The sequence below is a fragment of the Protopterus annectens genome, chromosome 8.part0, assembly GCF_019279795.1.
Source record: "Protopterus annectens isolate FY-2018-M chromosome 8.part0, PAN1.0, whole genome shotgun sequence".
NCBI lineage: Eukaryota > Metazoa > Chordata > Ceratodontiformes > Protopteridae > Protopterus > Protopterus annectens.
Window position 1 is genome coordinate 1934807117 of NC_056741.1, and position 24449 is coordinate 1934831565.

General features: G+C 43.2%; 1 protein-coding gene across 2 annotated transcripts in view; it reads right to left on the reverse strand.

Annotated features, from left to right (window-relative positions):
* Positions 1-1120: 1120 nt before the first annotated feature.
* LOC122809737 (cytochrome c oxidase assembly factor 1 homolog) overlaps positions 1121-24449 on the reverse strand; it is a 651317-nt gene continuing 627988 nt past the window's right edge. For both annotated transcript variants that reach the window (XM_044081449.1, XM_044081448.1), the window contains exon 6: positions 1121-1660. The gene's annotated coding sequence lies outside the window, so the exon portion shown is untranslated. The remainder of the gene's footprint in view (positions 1661-24449) is intronic.

Below are 24449 nucleotides of genomic sequence, written 5' to 3' on the forward strand. Positions count from 1 at the left end.
AGAACATGTTTATCATTTAGTGCAGCAAACAAGATCAGTAGGTAGACTGGTTGTTGGTGCATTATGGGAGAGGAGATGATTTTTAGCTTTGGAGCAGAAGTCCAAGCTGCAGGCTTTGGATCCAATACACTCCAACAGTTGAAGCAGATGGAAAAGACAATATCAGATCAAGATGTGGATATTAAACTGTCAAATTAGTAGAATACCTATATGAAGAAAATGTTCTTGGATGATAGACCTTTGAAAAATGATTGTAATAAATGAAAGGGCAGAGACAGAATCATCATAGGACACTTAACTGAAAGGTGACAGCAGTTAAACAAAATTCTTTGAAATGACTGGAAATGTATGACTACCACTGCTGGTGAAACTAAATCATTAATATAAGTGCCAGTCACCAAAACAGTGTAAACACTTAAGATGTCACCATTACAAGACCAGCAGCAAACACACATTCTTCAAAAAATAATGTCAGTTTAACTCTCTGAATCAGCATATATACTTTTTCAAACGTGCACTAGTGCCAGTAACTGTTTAAAAAAAAGTTTTTTTCTGCACATAAATTAAACTCCCCAAAGTTTACCAGTGGCACAAAACTGCAGTATGATAGTACTGCACGTGTGCCACAAAGTTTAGAGATATGAGCGTGCACAGAGTGTTGCACACATTCCAATGACTTAACATGCACTTCTTTATACATAATTCCATTGTATAATAGTGGTGTTCACCTTCTGACTGACAATGATGCCTGGCATACTCACTCCTAATGATACTCACCCATGTATGGTTTGCACATGTGGTAAAACCATGTTTAATGTGAGTAAATCTAGCATAATTTACGGCTAGTCTCTGGTTATCCTGTTGCAGAAGTGTTGCTCATCTATTTTAAGACAAAGAGTACAGAAATAAACTTAGAAAAGATATACTATAAAAATGTGCAGCTGAGTTTCTTTACCAGTACAATGTTATACCAAAGCAGCACTTTCAAGCTACATCATTTGGTGTATTTTTTATTTTTGTAAAAAGAGTAAAAACTGCTTAAGTACACCAAAATGGTCACAGAAACACAGGAAAGTCAAAGTTCATGGATAAAATCTCAAAAGAAAAACATAACCAAAAATTACATTGAATTTCTTTTATTGTAGACAATACATTCCTGCAGTATACTGAGTTTAATGATATACAAATAATTTCATGTAATCTGTCACATGATGACATTCTAACAAGTTAATACTTTGGTTTGAACTCAATTATTATAATCACATCCTAATGAAGCATCATTTTTAACAATACGTTTTATCACATTCAAAGACCCTCATTCAGATATCCAGTCTATAAGCACACAGGGTAACAAAGGTTGCATTTACTACACAACTATGCACTGGGTGTCTTACATGCATATTTGAGACAAACTGATCCTTAGAAATGAAACTTAAGAACAGCGAAGGTTAACAAAAAGACTGCACTGAGATCGGCACTGCTCAATCCATATGGCTTATAGAGCCCAGAAGGTAATCTTTAATCAGCTATGTGCACCTGAGTAATATAATGCAACATTGCTGCTGAAAATATTCATTAACACTTCGAAGAGATGTCAAAGTGGAATCAGATGATGGTGATTTAGTCTTCTCTTAATCCACGAAACAGGACATCGCAAAGCCTAAAGGAAAAGAAATACAAAAGTTAGAGAAAATTAAATAAAGGAGGCTGCATCTCCAAAAGGTGATGCTATACTTTACACTGGTTTGATTTTATTGTCTTTGCAAAAGCTAGTTAATCTCAGCAGAGACTGGTGTTTGACTGCCTTCTTCAGTTTATCTTCAGAGTATTTACAGTGAATGTCCATACTAAATGAATATGAACAGATCACGATGGACTTCATGAAAAGTGGCTGCCAGGGTTAGAAAGTCTTTGTCCTGTACATAGACAGCTTGGTAGTCAGTGGTTTGTTTAGTTCTAGAAGGTGAACTGTAGAAGCTAGTCTGGAAGTCTAGTTAAGTAAGGACTATTTGCTAGTAAGGTATGATTTTTAAAAAATAAAAAGAAGTTATGTACTCACCATAATGTTCCATGTATGTTGTCTATCGTGCCTCCATTCTTAACTGGTTGGGTTTGGAACTGATCCTCGGTTCCGACTTGGCCTTATACAAAAGTTTGAGGTCTTCCACTAGCTTGCGGCTGAAAACCCTATCCCATCATGTCCTAGGGAAAGCTCCCCAGATCTTGTTTGCTGATATAACAAAAGGTACCAAATGAACTATCTAATATCTTATAGAGCAATGAAGGTCAGAGAACATTAATTACCAATTGTAACCGCTCGGTTCTCCAGGAGCCAAAGGCTGGGGAAAGGAGGGTGGGATGTAAGAATGAAGGCGAGATGGACAACACACATGGAATGTTATGGTGAGTACATAACTATGTGATGTTGTCCTATTTCGCCTTCATTCTTAACTGGTTGGGACAGCGTTCCCTAGCACCATCTTTCTTGGGTGGCTGAAGGGAGAATATTCTTCAGAACAGTGGACTCAAAAGAGGCCCTTTTCCTGGAGGGCAAATCCACTTTGCAATGAGTGATAAAGGTGTGAGGCCTTGCCCATGTTGCTGCAGCACAAATAGTGTCAACTGGCAGTCTAACCCAAAAGGCAGAAGTGGTTGCTATAGCTCTTGTAGAATGACATTTTACTTTATAGGAGAGATCTTTGTTTTGAGATTTGTAGGTAAAAGTAATACAATATTCTAAAGCTAAAAACACAGCATCAATGGGACCGGATGGTGTCCCCGGCTGTGTGCTACACGAGCTAAATGAGGAATTAAACCCGCACATAAGGCAGCTGTTTAATCTCAGCCTTACCACAGGATACGTGTCCAAGGAGTGGCGTACGGCAACTGTGGTCCCACTCCACAAAGGCGGTGCCTCTACGGACCCTGGTAATTACCGCCCCATAAGCTTAACAAGTCTAGTCTGCAAAGCTATGGAGAGGATCATAATGGAGCTCATAAACAAAGATATAGGGGACTTGCAGACATTGGACCCGACCCAGTTTGGCTTCGTCAAGGGAAGATCATGCCTTTTGAACTTGGTCGACTTCTTCGAAACAGTCACCAAGGCCATTGATGAGGGAAAGGCAGTCCATACAGCCTACCTTGACCTTGCAAAGGCTTTCGACACAATACCCCACTCGGGTATTGTAGAAAAACTTACCAGCTTAAATGTAAACCCATGTCACAAGATGGGTTGCAAACTGGCTTAAGGACAGAACCCACAGGGTTAGAGTTGCTGGCGCTATGTCAGACTCCAAGCCGGTCACAAGTGGTGTCCCACAGGGCTCGGTCCTTGGCCCCCTATTGTTCGACATCTACTTCTCAGAAGTACAGGCCAACATGGGAGGACTTTGGCTGATAAAGTTTGCAGACGACTGCAAACTGGGCGCCATAGTGGAAAGTGCATCGGACACGGATATCCTACAGAAGGGACTCACGGAAACAGATAGCTGGTGCCATAGCCGTGGCCTGAAGTTAAACGCCAAAAAATGTATAGTCATACCCTTCAGGAAAAACAAGGTAACCCCAAGCTACCATATAGGTGGCAATCCACTAAGCACAGAAGAGGTTATCAGGGACCTGGGGACCCAGGTTGACAGTGGCCTTTCTTTTGACACTCACATTGCTAAAGTGGTTAGAAAGACCTTCTACATTGCCCACCTGATCATGAAGGGATTCACATCCAGATCTAGTGAGGTCATTGTTCCCCTGTACTCTTCACTTATCAGACCAATGATCAAGTACAATGCCCCATTCGGGATGTATCTCACCCGACATCTGCAGCAATTGGAGAGACCCCAAAAGTTCCTCACCAAAAGGATAAAGAGACTCCAAAATCTGTCATATGCTGCCAGATTGAAGAAACTCCAGCTCTATTCAGTCGCATACCGTCTGCTCAGAGGTGACATGTGCCTGACATACAAGGCCATGTCCAACCCGAATTAATGGACATGCTCCACCTCAAAAAATCCAAATCCACCAAAACCACTAGAGCAAGCGACTTAAACCTTAGCACGGATATAAATAGGACGTCCTGGAGGGATAGATTTATCACTCAGAGACTCCCTATGCTGTGGAATAAAATCCCGGTCCATGTGAGGCAGAGCACCTCGCTGGCTCTGTTCAAGAGAAATCTTGACCTGTGGATGGGAGATCGTAGGTTTACCCCGGGAATCATCTCTGTGTCACTGCTGGACAGAGGCACAACAAACTAATGGGCACAGTATTTTTTCATATAAGGGATGGCGTAAGCCACAAAAATTTGGGCTAGGCTTATAAATGCCTTAGGGCAGATAGCCTAGTATAAACCTATGAACCTATAATATGACAGCCACTTTATAAGTGTGACTTTAGAGACAGGAGCATCTTTCTTAAGTCTGAAAATGATACAAATAATGGGTCAGATTGTCTGAAGTCCTTCGTCCTATCTAAGTAGAAACTTAATTGTCTGTGTACATCTAGTTGGTGTAGCAAATATTCTGCCTTGTGGCCATAGTTGCGGAAAAAGACTGGTAGTTCTATGGATTGGTTTAAATTAGATTCTGAGCATACTTTGGGTAGAAAGGATGGGTTTGTTCAAAGAGATACTCTGTCTTTGTGGAAAAGCATGTAAGGGGGCTTTATAGACAATGCCTGTAGCTCTGAAGCTCTTCTAGCAGTAGTGATGGCTATTAAAAGAATCGTCTTCGAAGTCAAATACTTTAGATCACAGGATGATGCAGGTTCAAATGGTGGAAGAATCAAATGGGACAAGACAAAATTCAGGTCCCATGGTGCTGGAGGAGCTTTAATGAGTGGTCTTAATAAAACAATGCCTTTAAGAAATGCTTTGCAAAGTCTGTGGGACATCATGTTCAGCCCTGATTCAACTAAATGGAAATTAGATATTGCTGCTAAGTGAACTTGAATAGTAGCTGCAGCTGCACCTTCATTAAAGAGCTTTGCCAAGAATTCAAGAATGGAAGGTATTGGGGCAGAGAAAGGGTCAATGTGATTATTCAAGGCCCCAAGAAGAGAATCTTTTTCATTTGCTCATTTTTCTCGTTGAAGCCTTATGAGATGAGATCAGAATATGTTTCACAGATGAAGAAAGGTTAGGGAGCCTGGTGATGTTTGGAATCAGAGCAGCCAAGCTGTCAATTTGAGGGTTTGACGGGAGGGGTGGAGCATTCCTGATGCATGAGTCAGAAGGTCCGGAACTGGATCCAGAATACATAGTTCCTCCTGGAGATGAGGCCAAAGGAAGGGGAACCAGATTTGACGAGACCAGTATGGAGTAACGATATCAAGTTCCTTCCCAAGGAACTGGCTTTCTGAAGAACTATGGGTATCAATGGAAAGGGAGGGAATGCATACAGGAGACCCGAGGGCTAATTGTGTACAAGTGTATCCCTTGGTGAGTCCCCTGGAGGGGGGATTAGGGCAAGATATTCGCTGCATTTGGCATTCATGGATGTGGCAAAGAGGTTGCAGCAAGGTTGGTCCCATTTGCGGAAAATCATGTCCGCTACTTCTTGTTTTAGGGACCACTCATGAGGCATCAGAATCGCTCTGCTTAGTTTGTCTGCTATCATGTTGGATTTTCCCGGGATTTTCACTGCTATGACAAAGTGTTGGGAGGAGGTCACCCATTTCCATACTCTCAGGGTCTCCCGAGATAGGGGCTAAGACCTGGTTCCTCCTTGTTTGTTTATGTACCACATAACCGACATGTTGTCTGTCTGTACTGCAATAGTTCCTAGTGGAAGAAAGTGTTGGAATGCTGGCAATGCTAGACGCACCGCCCTCATCTCTAGGACAGTGATGTGCAAATGGGGCTCATGATCTTGCCAAGTGCCTTGGATTGCCTTCCTAGATAATGCCCCCCCCCCCCCAATCTGGGAAGTGTCCATGGTCACTGTGGCTAAAGGTTGTGGAAGAACAAAGGGTCGACCTAATGTCACTTGAGTGGAGTGAACCCACCAACAAAGGTCCTTCTTGCAAGATTCTGTTATCATAATTTGGTGGGACATGGGTAGTTCCTGCATGGACCACTGAGTGAACTGTAGCCACTGCAGAATTCTCATATGCAGATGTGCTAATTGAATCAAGTTTATTGCTGCTGCCATGGCCCCCATGATTTTCAGGACTGTTCTTGCTTGTATTTTTCTCTTGAAAAGTAAGTTTTTGACTTGATGTCGTAGGACTTGGACTCTTTCAAGGGGAAGTTTTGACATCATTTTTGTTGTATCTAGATCTGCTCCTATAAAAACAATACAATAAGATCTGCTACTATAAAAACAAAACAATAAGATGGCAACAAGGCAGATTTTTTGTAATTTATTGCGATTCCCAGGTGACAGCAGAGCTACAATGTGGTATCTCTCACTCTGATTAGAAGATGCTCTGTGGTGACGGTTAGGAGCCAGTCGTCTAGGTACGGAAACACTCGGAATCCTAGGCATCTCAAGTGAGAAATAACCACTACCATATACTTGGTGAACACTCTGGGGGCTGTAGTGAGACCAAAGGGTAGAGCTCAAAATTGGTAGTGACTGGCTCCCAGCTGAAAGAGCAAATGACTCCTGGATCACCTGTCCATTTTTATGTGACAGTACGCATCCTAGTAGTCTATGGAGCACATCCAATCATCTTGTCCAAGAAAAGGGAGTATTGGCAGTAGTGTTACATCTGGAACTTTGACTTTTTTATTGACTTGTTTAATTTGCTCAGATCCAGGATGGGTCTCCAGTCCCGTTTTCTTTGGAACTAAAAAGAACCTTGAGTAAGTTCCGGATCCTATTTGGTCTGCGGGAACTGTCTGGATGACTCTTTTTTTTTTAGCAACTTTTGTATTTCTAGAGTTACCCATTCCCTCTGACTGGGTGGAACATCCGGGATGTTTTTTATGTTGGTATGGGGACAGAAAAGGGTATGGAGTAACCTCTGGATATGATGCTTTGTACCCACTTGTCTTTTGTTATTTTTAGCCAGGTTTCTGGGTACAAAGATAAGCGACCCGACTGCTCCAGAGATGGCCAGGCGGGCCTCCTTTCAGGAGCACTGAAAAGGGTTATCAAGAAAAGATTCCCTGTCACCTTGATTTTGTGGACCCCCTCTGCCACGTAGCTGGTGTATTCCATTACAGCTTCCCCCTCTGCCCCTGGGGGAAGAATCACAACGTGGGTCCTGGAAAGCTCTCTGGGATTTTCAGAACCACATTTTTTTTTCCTCCCTTTTGACCTTTTGGATAAGGTCTAGAAGGTAGGCAAAAATGGAATGCTGCAGCAGAGAGAGTTTTTCCTACTTGTTCACACCTGGTTAGTCCGTCTTTAACTTTTGGCCCAAACAGGGATGAGCCGTTGAAAGGGACATTAATAAAGGAAGATTTAGAGGGCTCCACAAAGTCACACAACCATTCCTGAACCCACTACCCCACTTGCTCCATCTGCTGCATAATAAATGAGTCTCATGGAGGAGCTGACCACTGAATTTAAAGTGGAGAGCTAAGAGGAAACCTTCTCTGAAACCCCTTCAGATACTGAACCTTGGAGAGCATCTCCTAGCTCCTTCAAGAGATCTCTCTGAAGTCTGGCAAAGTGGTGAGATAATTCAGTGATCTGAGTGCAGATGTCACTGTAGAAAAGGTGCACTGTCCGTATCTGTCCATTGTATGAGACTCCTTGTTCTGCAGATGGACAGAAGAGGACATCCCTGAAAGTTCCTTTTTGGTGGCTGCTGCCACCACTATGGCATCTACTGGGACTCCCTTTGTAAGAAAACTTTTGTCTGTAGGAGACGTTATGAATTTGTTTGGCCTCCGAGGAATGGGCTCCACTGAGTCTGGAGACTCCCATGTCTTTCAACAAACTAGGTCCATCAGTTCGTCAAAAGGCAGATACACCCAAATTGTGGAAGGGCAAGACCCAAAAGACTTCAGGTATACAGACTCCTCCTCAGAAGGGTTGATGGGCTTCCAGCCACCTCTCTAAGTATTTCCAGGATGCCTGTAAAGCAGACACCCTCAGACAATGACCGTGGGGACCCTTCAGACTCATCAAGGTCTATATCGGATGTGATGGATTCCTTTGGGGAGTCTAAATGCTTCCTCTTGCATAGTCTCTTCTGAGGGTCCTCCTCAAAAGGATATTCTGGAGAGGAGAGGGGTTCACCAAATGGGGCATTCTGAGGCTTAGGGGTCTCTGTGTCACTGTGGATGCAGTGGTGCTAAGATGGACAACGTTGCCTTTAGGGGAAAAATGTCCAGACCTGAGAGTGGACCTGTCTGTGGGGACAGTATTCTCATCACCTCAAATGCCCCCCGCCCCTGATCCAAGGAAACTCCCAGCTCCGAAGAAAAAGAGGAGATCCCCAGAACCAAAGGGATTGGCTCCGAGGCAAATGTATGAGCCGAGCTCACCCGCACTGAAGCACCAAGAGGCAAGTTCGGATCAGACAACTGTCCGATCCGAATCTCCTCCCTGACCCATCCAGAGAGCTTCAGCTCCTAGAATCCTCGACTTCGGATGGAACTGAGGATGTCAGAGCAGTAGTAGGACCCAAAGAACCTGGACTAGGTCTCGGCTCCGACGGTTCCACTACAATTAGTTCAAGACATTCCGGCTCTGATGTCCGAGATTGGATCAGAGGAGGAATTGATGGTGAAAGGGTAGGCTTGGTCGGTTCCAAAGCCTTCTGGGTTGGATCTGACAACAATTCAGCCATTGCCAGTGTCTTTAACAGCCTCCACACCACGCTATCCACATCATCAGAGAGGCTCCTGGAGTATCGAGTGGAGGGAGCAGGAGATCTGGAAACCTGTAACAAAGGAGAACTTAAGGTTGGAGATACCAGTTCCAGTTTCGGGGACCAGCTCCATACATGAAAACCCAATGACTCCGAAGGAACTGGGGTAGAAGCAATCTTGGGCCCAACAGCCTTCGGGTCCGAAGATGAAACTTTCTGTAACTTTTTAGCCAGCTCTGAATGAGCATCTGAGGAAGATGACCTTTTCCTCAATTTATCTGATTTTGAAGAGGGAGAATGGCCCAATTTTGAAGGACCCTGACCTTCTTCGATAGCTTCTGAAAAGGGGGTCTTCAATAAATTAGAAGTTATGTACTCACCATAACGTTCCATCTGAGTAGGTGTCTTCATTTGTCTGCAACCTGTGGGTCTTGGATCCGATATCAGATCCGAGCCGGCAATTATTTATACAGCTATGGATCCGAGCTCCTAGCTCCTCCCCTCACCCATAATCCCCTGCCAACCCCAATTGACCTCATATCAAGTTTGCCCTCTTATATACCTGAAAGGGTATCCCAAAAAGGCAGGAATAATACTAAATCTTCTGAAGGTCAGGGGGAAGGAGGGGGGGATGGTTGCAGACAAATGAAGACACCTACTCAGATGGAACGTTATGGTGAGTACATAACTTCTAAATCTGAAGTAGGGACTTCATTTGTCAGCAAACTGTGGGACAGAGTCCCCAGCTACCTGAATCTCGGGCGGCCATCATGGAAGGATGTTCCGGAGCACTGCGGAGCCAAAAGATGCTATACCTCTGGAGGTGACATCCAACTTGTAATGGTGAACAAAGGTATGAGATGAGGCCCAAGTGGTTGCCGAGCAAATATCATCCAAATGGACTCTAGATCTGAATTCAGTAGAAGTAGATACGGAACGAGTAGAGTGAGCTGCGGGCCTCCCAGAAGCCTCATAAGCTAGACGGATACATTGGGAAATCCACTGTGATAAGGTGACCTTTGAAACAGCTTTACCCAAATTGAATTTAGAAAAGGAGACGGACAGCTGATCAGATTGTCTGTGACCAGCAGATCTATGAATATAGAAATGCAGCTGCCTGTGCACATCTAACGAGTGCAGCTTGTATTCTCCTTTATTTTGGTAATTAGGGAAGAAAACAGGGAGATTGATGAACTGATTGATGTTGGTTTCTGAGGCCACCTTAGGTAGGAAGGATGGATTGGTCCTGAGGTACACTCTATCCTGATGAAACACCAAATACGGGGGTTTTACGGAAAGAGCTTGAAGTTCTGAAACTCTTTTCGCAGAGGTGATGGCTACTAGGAAAGCTGTTTTCCAAGACAGGTATTTAAGATCAGCAGAGGCAGCTGGTTCAAAGGGGGAAGCAGTCAAGGCCTGAAGACCTAGCGATAGATCCCAAGGGGGTACGGCTTCTCTGATCGGGGGCCTAAGCAAAAAGGTACCCTTGAGGAAGGTCTTACATAATTTAGCTGACATCAAGGGACCAGTTTTGTGACCTACATGGTAATGTGAAATGGCTACCAATAGTACCTTGACTGTCGAACAGCTGGCCCCTTGATGAAAAGGCCCTGTAAGGAAGTCCAAAACTGACGTCAGCGGAGCAGTAAAGGGGTCCACATTATGATGCTCCGCCTAAACTAAAAGCGCTGCCATTTACTGCGGTAAACCTTCCTGGTGGAAGGTTTATGCGCTGCCACCAAGATGGCTTTGACCGGAGAGGAGATACCAGGAGTCCTAATTAGGAGTAGAACTGGAGCAGTCAAGCCGTTAGCTTCAGGCTGTCCAGGTTCGGGGTCGGCAAGCCTGATGGGTGGGAAATCAGATCCGGACTGGGATCTAGAATCCAGGGAGGATTCACCAAGTGAGACCACAGGTAAGGGAACCAAGTTTGTCGAGGCCAGAATGGGGCAATGAGGATCATCTTGCTCCCCAACCGAGAGGCTTTCTGTAACATCTTTAGCATCAGGGGAAGAGGAGGATAGGCATAAAGTAGACCGGGTGGCCAAGCATGCACTAGAGCGTCTCTCGGGGCTTCCCCTGTTGGGGGAATCAGGGCGAAAAAGTTGTTGCATTTCGTATTTGAGGGAGAGGCAAAAAGATCGCAGCAGGGTTGCCCCCATTTTGCAAAAATCTGCTTCGCTACATGGGAGTTGAGAGACTACTCATAAGGGGAAAGAATAGTGCTGCTGAGTTTGTCCGCCAGGATGTTGGACCATCCCGGAATGTGCATTGCAATTAGAAAGCGGTTGGTGGAGATCGCCCATTCCCACACTCCCATGGCCTCTCGGCATAGAGGATAAGACCTGGTTCCCCCCTGTTTGTTGATATACCAGACAACTGACATGTTGTCCGTCTGAATCGCAATGGTTCCGACAGGAAGAAGGTTGTGAAGTGCTTGCAATGCTAACAGCACTGCCCTCATCTCCAGAACATTGATATGCAGGGAGGTCTCCGAGTCGTTCCATGTGCCTTGGACTGTTCTGCCTGAGCAATGCCCCCCCCACCCGAGGCGAGAAGCGTCCGTGGTCACTGTGATTACGGGAGGTGGAGCGCAGAAGGACCGACCTGTATGGAGGTCTGGGGAATGCAGCCACCATAACAGGGCCCACCTGCAAGCTTTGCTGATTGAGACAGGGTGGTGAAGAGGGAGAAGCTGGAAGGACCACTGTACTTGAAGGGTCCACTGTAATACCCTCATGTTTAGGTGAGCGTATGGGAGAAGAGTAATCACCGCTGCCATAGAGCCCAGTGCCCTCAGGACCAATTCCGTGGGAGGAGCTTCTGATTGGAGGATGGCCCGCACATGAAGACTGAGGTTGTGTAGTCGTTCCGAGGTGAGGTAGGCTCGAAGACTTCTTGTATCCAACCTGGCCCCTATGAAGTCTATCACTTGTGTTGGAGCAAGGGAGGACTTGTCCATATTGATCATAACGCCTAACCGGGGGATTAGGCGAAGAAAAAAGTCTCTGGCTGAGCAGAGTAGATGCCTCGTTGGGGCGGTAAGGAGCCAGTCGTTCAGGTACCGGAAGACCTGCATTCCATGGAGTCTCAGGTGGGCCGCTAACACTGCTAAAACCTTGGTGAATACCCTGGGGGCTGTGGTGAGGCCAAAGGGAAGGACTCTGAACTGATAGTGACTGGCTCCCAGCTGGAAGCGGAGAAACCTCCTGGATCGCCTGTCCATTAAGATGTGGTAGTACGCATCCTTGAGGTCTATAGAGCACATCCAGTCATTCTCCAGTAACAGGGGGAGAATGGATTGAAGAGTGACCATTCGGAATTTCTCCTTGGTTACTGCCAGGTTCAAGAGGGAGAGGTCTAGGATTGGTCTCAGGTCCCCCGTCTTTTTTGGCACCAGAAAGAACCTGGAGTAAAACCCTAATCCGAGCTGGTCTAGGGGGACGGGTTGGATGGCCCTTTTTTCGAGCAGCTGCTGGATTTCCATGGCTGCAGCGTCCCTCTGATCGGGTGGTACATCGGGGAGGTTCTTGAGTCTGGGGACGTGAAGCATAGGGAATTTGTAACCTCTGGATATAATCCGAAGCACCCAGCGGTCTGACGTAATGGACTCCCATGCCACCAGGTGCCTCGAGAAACGCCCCCAGACTGCCTCCAGAGTGGAGCAGTCGGGGAACCCTTCAGGGCTGTTGCGTGGGCCGATCAGAGAAGGATTGTCTGGACCCAAAATTTCTCGGTGCCCCTCTGCCACGGAAGGACTGGTTGTCCGGAGCAGGTTGGGAATGCTGCGATTTCCGGATCCACATCTTCTTCTGTCCCTTTTGGTCCTTGGAAAATGACCTCTGGGGAGCAGAGAAGCGGACTCCGACGGCAGACAGCGTCTTCCCGTCCTTCTCGCTCTGGACAAGTGTGTCGCGAACGGTTTTGCCAAATAAGGCAGAACCATCAAAGGGGGCATTCACAAAGGACGCCTTAAAGGGCTCTGCGAAGTCACAATGTCAGAGCCAGGCCTGGCACCTCAACACTAGGCCCGCTCTGCTGGCTCTAGCGGCTCCCTCAGTAGCGTGAGACAGAAGCTGCATAGAGGTGTTGGAAACAGATCTGAGAGTGGCCATACGAGTGGAGTACAATTGCTTGTCCTCTGCCGACATGGACTCCGGGGAGGAAGCAGCGTATTCTTTGATAAGATCGCGCTGCATCCTGATGATGTGTGCCATGTAGTTCCTAGACCTTACCGAGAAGGTCACTGAACTGAATACCCGCTTCCCAAGGCGATCCATCAATCGAGACTCCTTGCTTGTAGGATGGACCGAGGGACTCTCCTGAGCCAGTTCCCTCTTAGTGGCTGCCGCCATCAACATGGCATCTACAAGGGGACCCTTGCTCCAGTGGGGACAGTCTGTGGGGGGGCTCAATATCCTGTCCAGGCATTTGAGAATAGGCTCCACAGTGGCCGTCTCCTTAGTGGTCACAAGGTCCACCAAGGGGTCGGCCGGAGGGGACACCCAAGAGGTAGACGGGCCTGCTTCGACTGCCTCCAGGAGCACGGACTCATCGGAGGAAGCCTTGGGGCAGACCCCCCCCCCGAGCCTAAGCATTTCCATGATGTCTCCAAGGAGACATCCTCGGGATCTGATCTTGGGCCCTACCCTGCATCCCCAGTGTGTCCTCTGTTAAGACTCAGGGAGTCCACGTACACTCCTGCTACACTTGTGCTTGTCAGCACATCCAGAGCTGTGGGGGAGTCCGAGAGGTCGCTGTCCAAGTCCTGTTCCACAACCTGGGACATTGAAAGCTGTGGCAGTGTCCCCCTGTCCCTGTGGCTGGCCCATGCCCAGCAGAGATGGCAGGGTGAGTGCGAGGTGGGAGGCCGTCGGGGTCTGGATGCTCTGACAGAGCCCTCCACACATCCGGCCCGAAGGCGAGGGCTCCTCCCTGGGCTCCAAGAGCCCACTCCCCGACTCCCATTGATGAAGGGATCGGGAACGGGATCGCGCCGCGGATCCGGGGACCGGGACGTGTGCTCCGACCTGGGCCGGCGGCACCGAATTCACTGATCCGCCTCCCTCCCGCGTTCGCGGAAGTCGGCCCGAGAGTCGGAACGGGCAGACTGCGGGCAGTGAGAATGGGCCAACGGGATCCGCCCACCACCGGCTCCAACGCTGCCCGGCTCCAAACGCTCTGAACCTGAGAAGCGGGTCAGAGAAGGAGCTATCGGAGCAAAAAAGGGTGTCGAGCTCCCCCCCGAAGGGGGGGGGAGGCAGGAGCACTCCCATCTGCAGCTGGGCCTGGATGAACCTTCTCATCATCCGGTCCAAGTCTGCGTCAGATAGGCTGTAGATGGATCTCGACGAGGCCACCGAGGCAGGCCTGGAGTGCCGCCTCGATGACCTCGATGGAGATCGGGTCTCCTCCTCCTCAGGTCCCTGGGAGAAGCAAGGTGATCGGAGCCGAGGAGGAGGAGACCTGGAAGCCGTGGAGGGAGAAGCCCGCTTAACTGGGGGGGCCGAAGCGGAGGCCTCGGCCCGCCACTTGTGGTGCTTCTCCCTCCATTTCTCCCTCCTGGCCTCCCTATCCTCTGGCGCTTTAGAGGGAGTTTGAATCCCGGCTGGAGGAAGGGGGGCAGGAGTGGCCACCACCACGGGCTGGGGAGGTGCCACGGGAGTAGCGGAGGCCGAAGCAGACTCCAGGGGCAAAAGTCCCGCCAGGACCAGCTTCGACCTCCGTTCTTTCAGTGCCCTGGGGTTGAACCCTGCACAAATCGTGCATCCTGAGGACAGGTGTTCAACCCCAAGGCACCGAACGCACCAAGTGTGGCCATCCGCCGGTGAAAGCTTATGGCCACACTCGGTGCACTTAGAAAAGGAAAGGACTACACACACACACCAGGCCCCAACACACAAACAACACACACACTCTACGACCAGCGAGGGGAGGAATACTAAAAAAAAAAAAAAATAAATTTAAAAGAGGTAAAATTAACCTAAAGGGAACCTAAACACACACTCAAATTAAACAGGAAGATTTTCTGTTTTTTTAAAAAAGTTTTTATAAACACTTATCTGAAGTCGCCAGGAGCTCTGCAATCCAGCTGTCTCTCTAAAAGTGGCAAACTAGATCTGAGGTCAATTGAGGTTGGCAGGGGATTATGGGTGAGGGGAGGAGCTAGGAGCTCGGATCCATAGCTGTATAAATAATTGCCGGCTCGGATCCGATATCGGATCCAAGACCCACAGGTTGCTGACAAATGAAGTCCCTACTTCAGATCCTCTCAATATCAATTTATTCTTTCTCTCCAGTAGCACCCTATGACTAAAGGGGTGGCATATGGCACAAGACACCTGAAGGTGTACCACTCCGAGACAGTAAATGCAAACTGTATGGCCATCAGTAACGGACATTTTTTGGCTGCACTTAACACATTTCTTAAACCCTGAGGGTTAAACATCCTTAGACTGCTTCGAAGACATCTCAGTAATCAACAACTATAGAAAAAACTAATAGCTACAATGAAGTATCTATATATAAAGCACTACAACTTTTTTTTTTTTTTTTTTTTATAGAAACACACCAACTACAAAGAGAAAAAAGGCCTAATAGTTTAAACGGGCAAAGGCATCCCTCTAATTTAAACGTGGTAGCCTGGTAACTTCAATGAGAAAAACTAGGGGGGAAAACTCAAGTTCGACACAGCACTCAAACTTAAATGAGCTTGCCTATGTATTTTAAGGAAAGAAGCAGTCTAATTTAAATGGGCAAAGGCAGCCCTCTAATCTAAATGAGGTAGCCTGGTAACTTCAATAGGAAAAACTAGGGGAAAAAACACAAGATCAACACCTATACATATAAAGAAAGGAAGCCCTCTAACTAAAAACGGGCTTAAAAAAATATTAAGCCGGGATACAGTAAGGGGAAAAGACCTTGTGAAGAAAAAAACAACGGCCAACACCAAAAAAATAGCACAAAACACACTAAATATGTTTAATAACACTAGAGTACAACAGTAATAATAAACTGACAGACTATTCAAAATGTAAAAATAAGAGAATAACAAATTTCCACTTAGCCAGAGCCAGTAGGAAGCACCTGATCTTGTTTAGCGGTATACGAGATCTGGGGAGCTTTCCTAGGGCATGATGGGATAGGGTTTTCAGCCACGAGCTAGTGGAAGACCTCGAGCTTTTATAAAAGGTCAACTGGGAAGAGACTATTGGTTCTGAACCCAACCAGTTAAGAATGAAGGTGAGACAGGACAACATCGCATTTATTGTTTATTGCCAGGTGTCCATAACATGCCTGGTTAGAAAGTTGGATTGTTGTGTGTCGCAGATATGTCTGTGGACTACATTGGTCACTGACATACAGGATGCCAATCACAGAACCTCACAAGGCATTACAGTTGCCACAGAGAGGGATGAGGGGTATGTATTGCTTCATCACTTTTAGAGTGCTGTGTAGGGTTCTGCTCTGCACTGCATTTGCTTTAAAGAGGGGGGCTGGGATTTCTGACAGTGTGCGCACACATAATAGAAGTAGCAGTACTGTTGGAGGGCAATGGTTGTGCCAGTCAATGACAGTGTGGTTGGGGAATATCCTATTCCATCAAATGTCAGTTTGCCAGTAACTTAACTCAGTCCAAATTTTATCTGAATACTTGCACCTAAACACTTTCTAAATGATGACTGATAAAAAGAGAATAATTCGGTGTCTAAAATATTATACAATGCAGCTACAGTCTAAGTAAAATTTCAAGCATAAAACAGTCAGAATATTCATTAAAGTAAAATGAATTAACCAAAGTTTGACAGCAAATTGTTTTGACAATCTAAAGGCAAAAGTGCTATCAAGTACCATCTCTCAAGCTTCTAAGTCTCAAAATGAATCAGTTCAGATAGCAAATCATAAACACATCTTTGCTGTGAGTAGCTTCCTCTGTCATATTCTTGGTGGTCAAGTGCCAGCTCATTGAAGCTTGCTGCGTTTTCAACTATGTGCACTGATTGAGTATACATAGTGTTGACAGCCTCTGTGCGTGCACACAGATGCTTGTCGGTGAATATAGTCTACCCTATACAGTTTTGTTCCTATAAAGCAACAGATTTCATGAGTGTGTGTGTGTGTGTGTGTGTATGTAGGAGAGCTGCAGGGCCTTAGATGTGAGTTGCACTAGTGTGTGTGTGTGTGTGTGGGGTTTGCTAAACGGTGTGTGTGTGTGTGTGTGTGTGTGTGTGTGTGTGTGTGTGTGTGTGTGTGTGTGTGTGTGTGTGTGTATGTTTGCGTGCCTCTGAATGACCAAGTGAGTATTCAGAGGTTCATCTATTTGCTGTATGTGCATCTGAGTATGCATGGCTGCTTGTTGTGTGTGTCAGACATGAGTGTGTGTTGAGTTAATGGGTGACTGGAACTGTGAGGGAAGTGAATGTGGTGGGAGATGCATGTCTGTGCAACTCACTGTCCTGAGTAGCATTTACTCCAAGGTTAGTACAGTTTTGGAGTTGGTTATATTAGTTCACTGTCCTGAGTAGCATTTACTCCAAGGTTAGTACAGTTTTGGAGTTGGTTATATTAGTTTTGGATCAGGTGCAGTGGAGAGCATGAACTTCCATGGGGATATGAACACCTGCCCCTAAATAAAAAGCTTGTTTGTGTTGTGTGAGGATGTTGAGTAGTGTTTCTTAGTGTATGTGTGGTATGTTTGAGTGCACATGCATGCACTGGTTTTCAATGTGCATGTGCCATGCAATGAGTACACTATGTGTGTACTTCACCAATGTGTTTTTTTTAAAGAAGTGGCCATCAATTAGTCTACTCTCATTGTTTAGGCATATACCCTTTACCCTATGTCAGAAGGCACTGAAATCAAACAGCAAGCTAAGCAACTTGTCCCAAGTCAGCTGCACAGTTTACATAATTCATAATACCTGGGCCATTCTCCACATTATAAAAGTTTACTGCAAACAGACAATCAAGAAAGTTCCAGTCAATTTCTGAACAGTCCCTAGGTTTAAACCACTGTTCAGAAATGCCCTTTTAATGAAGTAAGTACAATGATGAGGTAAAATCACTGAAGTACAGAATCCATATCTACCACAGATTGCCTATATGGCATCATGAGAACAAGCAGGTAGACAACCTGAAACAGCTCCATTCCAACACTGTAATGAAAAAAGCTTCAATGTATTCAGCAGCCAGATGGCAGATGATATCACAACATGAGCAGCCATTATAAAACTGCAAAACATCCTGGAGGCTTGTAGAGACCAAACAGGGTAACAACCAACAGAACAATTCAATCCAATTACAAACAGAAGCAATAAGTAGATTTTTTGGTGGTTCTGATATTCCTTCTTTTTATATGACAGTTGGCACACCAGCTGAAAGGCTGGCAAGGCATACTTGAGTTTTTGGAATACTCACAATAGTGTGGGAGGTGATATATGCTGGCAATTTCATTTTCCCTCTCTCTGTCCCTGTCTCTCTCGAGGTCTCATACAAATTTCTTGCAATGTACTAATAAATACAGAAGATCTTTTACTTGGGAAATTATAGCATCATCTACTGGAGTCTGACAGTCTTCTTGGCATCTGCTGGAAGGATGTACAAATGGTAAAAGATAGCATTAGAAATGCCCCAGTATGAATCCATCACAAGGTGAAATATTCAGTGTTTGTTCAGGGTCATCAGACAACTCTAGGGATGCTCTTTGACCTTCTCCAGCTTATTTCAATGAACTGTAAAAAATGAGAGGCCATCTAAAGTGGATTCAAGGGAGTACAAGACATTATTTGCATTTTCCTCTATTTTGGCATCAAAGGAGTTTGGTATGTACCTTTTTCAGCAAAGTGAAGAATTTAGCCATGTAAAAGAATAAGGCTTCTTCCTCTGTGTTCTTGGCTGAATAACTAGCAGTTGTAAATGTTTCTTGCTACTGTCCTTCCTACAACTCCTTCAGTGGAAGGGAGACACTGAAGAATGACTGCACTGGTAGTTTCCATCCCATTTCTTCCTACAGCAGTACAGGCTGTTGATGCATGCACACTGAGACTGCTCCCATTGTGTTTGGCACTGGCATCTGGAGCGGAGTCGAAACCACTTGAATAGCTCTTTTGAGTGGAGCATCATCTAAGGAAGATAACTGCTGAGCTCTCTCAGGTCAATCAAAAAGAAAACCAAAACATCACACAATTACCTGAATCCCCTGGCTGTTGTCAATGCCCATAAGCACTGTGGACACTCATCTTTGGCACAGTTCCAGGATTGCTGAGTATTCCACAACCAACATTTCAATGTCCTGGATGTGTCAGAATTACTGGCAATGGTATTTCATATTTCACATTGCATAGTCACTGGTTGCTCCTGCAGCAAGCAGACTGTTAAGTAAGCACAATGTTTTCTGGACATAACCTACAACTTCTAAAAACTTCTGAAAAATATTTAAAGTAAAATAACACTGTAACAAAACAAGATAAAAAAAATAAATGGAATGCAAGTACACAAACTATAAACAAACAAAAAAATCATAAATACTTAAAAGAACAGTCATTTCCACAGCTTTAACAATTACACCTTGGCCTTTTTTCTGTACTTTATATAAGAATGCTACTTCTCAACTCCTCCCACAATTCAGAAACATTTGACCCCGTTGACCTCACAGAAGGAAAAAACATTTTCTTGCTAGCCCTAAAATGCAATACAACAAGATCAAAAGCAAGAAAACATTGGGAGTATAGAAAATATAACCCCTCTCACAAAAAAAAAAAACTATCCAAAATAACTAAAGAGCAGTCTTTTCTGGAAGCTCTCACATAATGAAATGTGGACCTGTTTTCCTTACCTTAAGGATACCATTTCTAAACTTTTCCCACAATTCAGAAAAAAAAAATTGCTCTGACTTTCAGCCTAAAACTTTTAAAACTCCAACAAAACATTAAAAGTAAAACAAAAGCTCAATAAAGCAAGATCTAAAAAATGAAAATTATGAGGATGGTGACAGGCTAGCAGCAGTTTTCTTGCTCTGTTACTCTATTTCTATTTTTGACAGGAAATTTTATTTTTATAATATCCTAACCCAACTTTTTGAACATAATCTGTAGAAGAGTATTATCTAAAAAAATTCTAAATATTTGAATTTCCTTCTGCCAAATTGTTCATTTGAAAGGTCTTTACCAGTAGCTCTGAAATGAGTCATTCAAAGACAATCTCTCAGGACTTGCTTTAAAGAAAGGACTCCAACCTGTTCTATATAACATACAATAACTTTCTTTAAAAATCGACAGAATGGATGACAAACGTGACAGCTTTAAAGAAAAATCTACCAACAGACAGAACAGATACACGAGATTGTAAAGCAACAGAACACTCAGATATCTGGAATGGAAGATTCCTTTAATGGCATAGAAGGCAGAGAATCTAATGATGAGAACAATATTGAATTTCTATTGCGACAGAATACCTTATGACTGAACAAAACCGATGATTTGGCAAACAGATCCAGGGGAAATAAGATGCATATTTTTGGACTGCCTGAAAAGACAGAAGGAGAAAATATAGTCAACTTTCTTACTGTCTGGCTTCCTAAGACCCTGAATTTATCTGAAGCTATGTACACACAGGTTTCTAGTTCCTACTTCATCAAAAACTAACTCTTCACCAAAATCAGTTATTGTTAAGTTCTTCTCATCTCAAGAGAAGGAGCTAATACTTAAAACAGCCAATTCCAAATCTCCTATTTAACTGGATAACAAACTGATAAGATTTGATGACTATTCCCATACTGTGATGACCAAAAGGAAAAGTTTTTTTGCCTCTCATAAAAGAAACTTAAGAAAAGACAGTTTGAGGTATATTTACTCTTTTCTACCAGGCTCAAACTATTCCTTCCGGGTGAAATTTGTCACTTTGAAGACCCAGACTCTGCGCTGTTATTTTACAAACAAACAAAAAAATTCTAGACCAAACTGAAGATACGACATGGAACAGTGGTACTTTGAAAAGACAAGCAGAAGTAAACACCTGGAAATTCTATGAGAAGAAAAGAAACTAAAGGACAAATTACTTTTAGCTTTAGTATAACATTGATGTTAACTGTTTTAATAACAAAATTATTTTTCTAAGAAAAGGTTTACCAATTCAGTTATTGGAGACATAAGTAAAAGGAAGGAAACAAGGATTCACTTCTCTATAAGCAACATAAATGTTATTTTTCCTTTTCCTATATGTACTCTAAGCTAATATTCTATATTTTATTTTCCATATTAAACACATGCTTTAGCTTAATAAGTATTAAGAAATTAATTCTTTAACCAATAATAAGCTTTCTTTACATATATATCCTGATTTCCTTTCTTCATATATGTGCCACATAATCCTAACATGATAACCCAGGATAACATAATATAGCAATAACCCATGCCTGGGTGTGGGTAATGCTGGATTTACCCACGGTTGGTGTGGTTTGGTCATGAGGCGGCCAGAGTGGCCAAACAAAGCCAACCATGGGTAAATCCAGCATTACCCACACCCAGAAGTGGGTTATTGCTATTATACAATGACATTATTTAAGAAAAAAAAATTACTTTTCTTAAATAATGGCATTGTATAATGCCTCCTTCCTGCCCTTCCACAGCTGTCTGGTATTCTGCGGCAGTTCTGATGTACTGCGCATGTGTATGCCTACGCAGTACATCAGAGCTGTGGGCAAAAGCAACGGAAAAAGCAAGATCTCCACTGCTTTTTACTGTTTCGCTATGTTAAATGGGTTTAACATAGCGAGACAGTGTGTAAAAAGCAACGGAGAAAGCAAGATCTCCATTGCTTTTTAAACCTGTCTCGCTATGTCAAATGGGTTTAACATAGTGAGACAGCTTTAAAATAAGCAACGGAGATTCTCCGTTGCTTTTTTTAAAGCTGTCTCGCTATGTTAAACCCATTTAACATAGCGAGACAAGTTTTAAAAAAAAGCAACAGAGAAAGCAAGATCTCTGTTGCTTTTTACACACTGTCTCACTATGTTAAAGGAGTTTAACATAGCAAGACAAGTTTAAAAAAAGCAACGGAGACTCCATTGCTTTTTTTTAAACCTGTCTCGCTATGTTAAACTCCTTTAACATAGAGAGACAGTGTTTTAAAAAAGACTTATACTAATGGAAAAAGTCCGGGCGACCGGACCTTTTCCATTAGTATCAGTCGATTTACAACGTGCACGGTGACCAATCAGCGTGCACGTTTTGGAATATTAATGGGGGGGTCATGGTATAATAGCAAGTTGCTCACAGTAAATAAGTGTGTTGTGAATGGACTGAATGTTTACGGTGTTTTTAACTTTTAACTCTTAATTCACATGTCATGGTTGACTGGAATATGTGAGGTGTTGTATGTATGAGATTTAGATGAGCTTTCTCTAAGAGATATCAGATTATTATGCTGTTTATGAGTGCTTCTTTAGTAATACAGTGATAAAGTGATGGGCGTATGCGGTGTGTATGAAACAGTTTTCTTTTTTCTTCTTCTATTTTTTTCTTATATAGCCTTATCTGTGATGTTTGGTGCCAGTTTGTCGGGGAGGGGTTAGGAGAGGAGAAATACAGTAGTGAAGACAATTTCTGTGCTTTAATGCTGGGGTTTCACTTTGAAACCTGTCAGTTATTCCTCGTTCTCCCCTCCCCTGCTAGAACAGGAAACAACAAAGAGACAGGAAACAAAAAAGAGAGACAGAGTGTGTATCAAATAGTTATAACAAAAAATAAAATGATAAGAAGTGTTACAGCACAGGTTCTTAAATAGCAGGGGCAGGTTAGTTTTAACACTTATACAGCCTTCTTTCTCAGTGTGACATGAGTGAAAATTGTTTATTGATGTTGGAATTTCCCTCTCACAGAGCAGGTTCTAATAGACTGTTTCTTTCCCTCCCTTTTCTCTCAAGAGACAATTTATTTAGAGTTCTTGCTGAAAGGTGTGTGTGTGTGTGTGTGTGTGTGTGTGTGTGTGTGTGTGTGTGTGTGTGTGTGTATGAATCCTCTTTTTCTTCTGGGGTGTACACTGGTGTAACTGGTGCGTTACGTTGCCTTTCAGGTGCTGTGTCCCTGAATGAAATCAGCATTATTGCAAGCCTTGATTTACTTGTCAGATAAGTATTAAATGAAGGGGAAAACTAAATAAGAAGTACTTAGCTGTGACAAACAGTTTTAAAGGTTAAAGGATACATTAGCAGTCAACATTTAAAGAAAGAGGGTTAAAAGAAATACTGGATAAAATGTTTTATGCTTGAGTCTAACACACAAACTAAGTACAAAATAGTAAGAAGGTGTTAACTTGCACTCTGTAAAACATTTACTTCAACACTTGTAAAACCTGTATTTCTCTCTTTAAGTTATATAATACATTTTATAATACTGTAGCACCATACACAATATGGAATTCATTTCTTCAACTATTACGCTAAGATATTATATTATTCAAATTGTATTCTGTTCTATTAATTTAAAGAAGGGAGGATTATCTTGTTTATGTTTGTTGATATTAGCCTCTTGCTTGGTTGACTTGTTCTGCACATGTGGGCAATAGATGAGTATATGTTTATGACAATGGTTGTTGTAATGATTTGTGTTGTTTTCTGTGTGGATTTGTTTGTTGAGCAGAAAGTGAGGAGCTCAAATACATGGCAATATTAGAAGCTCGTTCTCTTTAGAGTTAAATGAAAGTCTGACACACAGTAAAGGAGGGACTAATATGAAAGTAATTGCATGTTTTCCACAAAGTCAGACAAAATTACAGTCATTTTGATAAGCTGGGAATTTATATGTTTCTTAAAAAGACTGTAGTGGGTATGCTGCCAACCATATGTTATCCACAGTACAAATATAATTCTCTTAACATATCATTAGTTATTTTAGACAACACAGTTACTCTTTTACATTTATACCTCACAGTATGCTTTAGTGAATGTGATATCCTATTTATAAAACAGACATGTTTTGAAAGATAATTGTATATGCAAGTCAACATAAAAGGACAAAGATTTTAAGGAGTACATTTGTTCTTTGAAATATCATATGTGTCTGCCATAATATCCAAACATGTACAGTCTTGTAGTCATAACTGGAGTTTAAATAGTTAACTAGTTCGTCATATTATCAATACTATATAAAGGCATATTAGTAAAATAGCATGACTGTTATAAACAATGTTATAGGCATTATTTTTATCTGTGTAAATCTCTTGTTTTTCTCAGACCGAAATAAATGACTGGATTTATTGTAATAATATATAGGCTCTTATAAATACAAACAGAACCAAATTACTAAAAGATCTGCTATACTTTACAGGTTATAAGTGTTATAGCAAGCAAATGAGTGCTTACAATGTAAATATTATGTACATACTAACTTCTTTTAATTTTTTTAAATAAGTTAGACCTTTCATAAATAATAACTTTAGAAGTAGTAGAGTGATGCTAGATACTTATCTGTGGGTACTTGGTAGTGTCTGAGTAGGACTGCTATTCAAACCAGGAGTTTTAAACTCCATGGGGGAAGACTGGAAGGATCACACTAGTTTACAAATTAATTATTTTTTTTTTGTGTCTACTATTCTACATAGTAAGTCTACAGTTAATCTCAATTATGTTATATTTATAAGTAAGAAGTTCACTACATACAATAATAGTTTTTCAGTACCATATTATT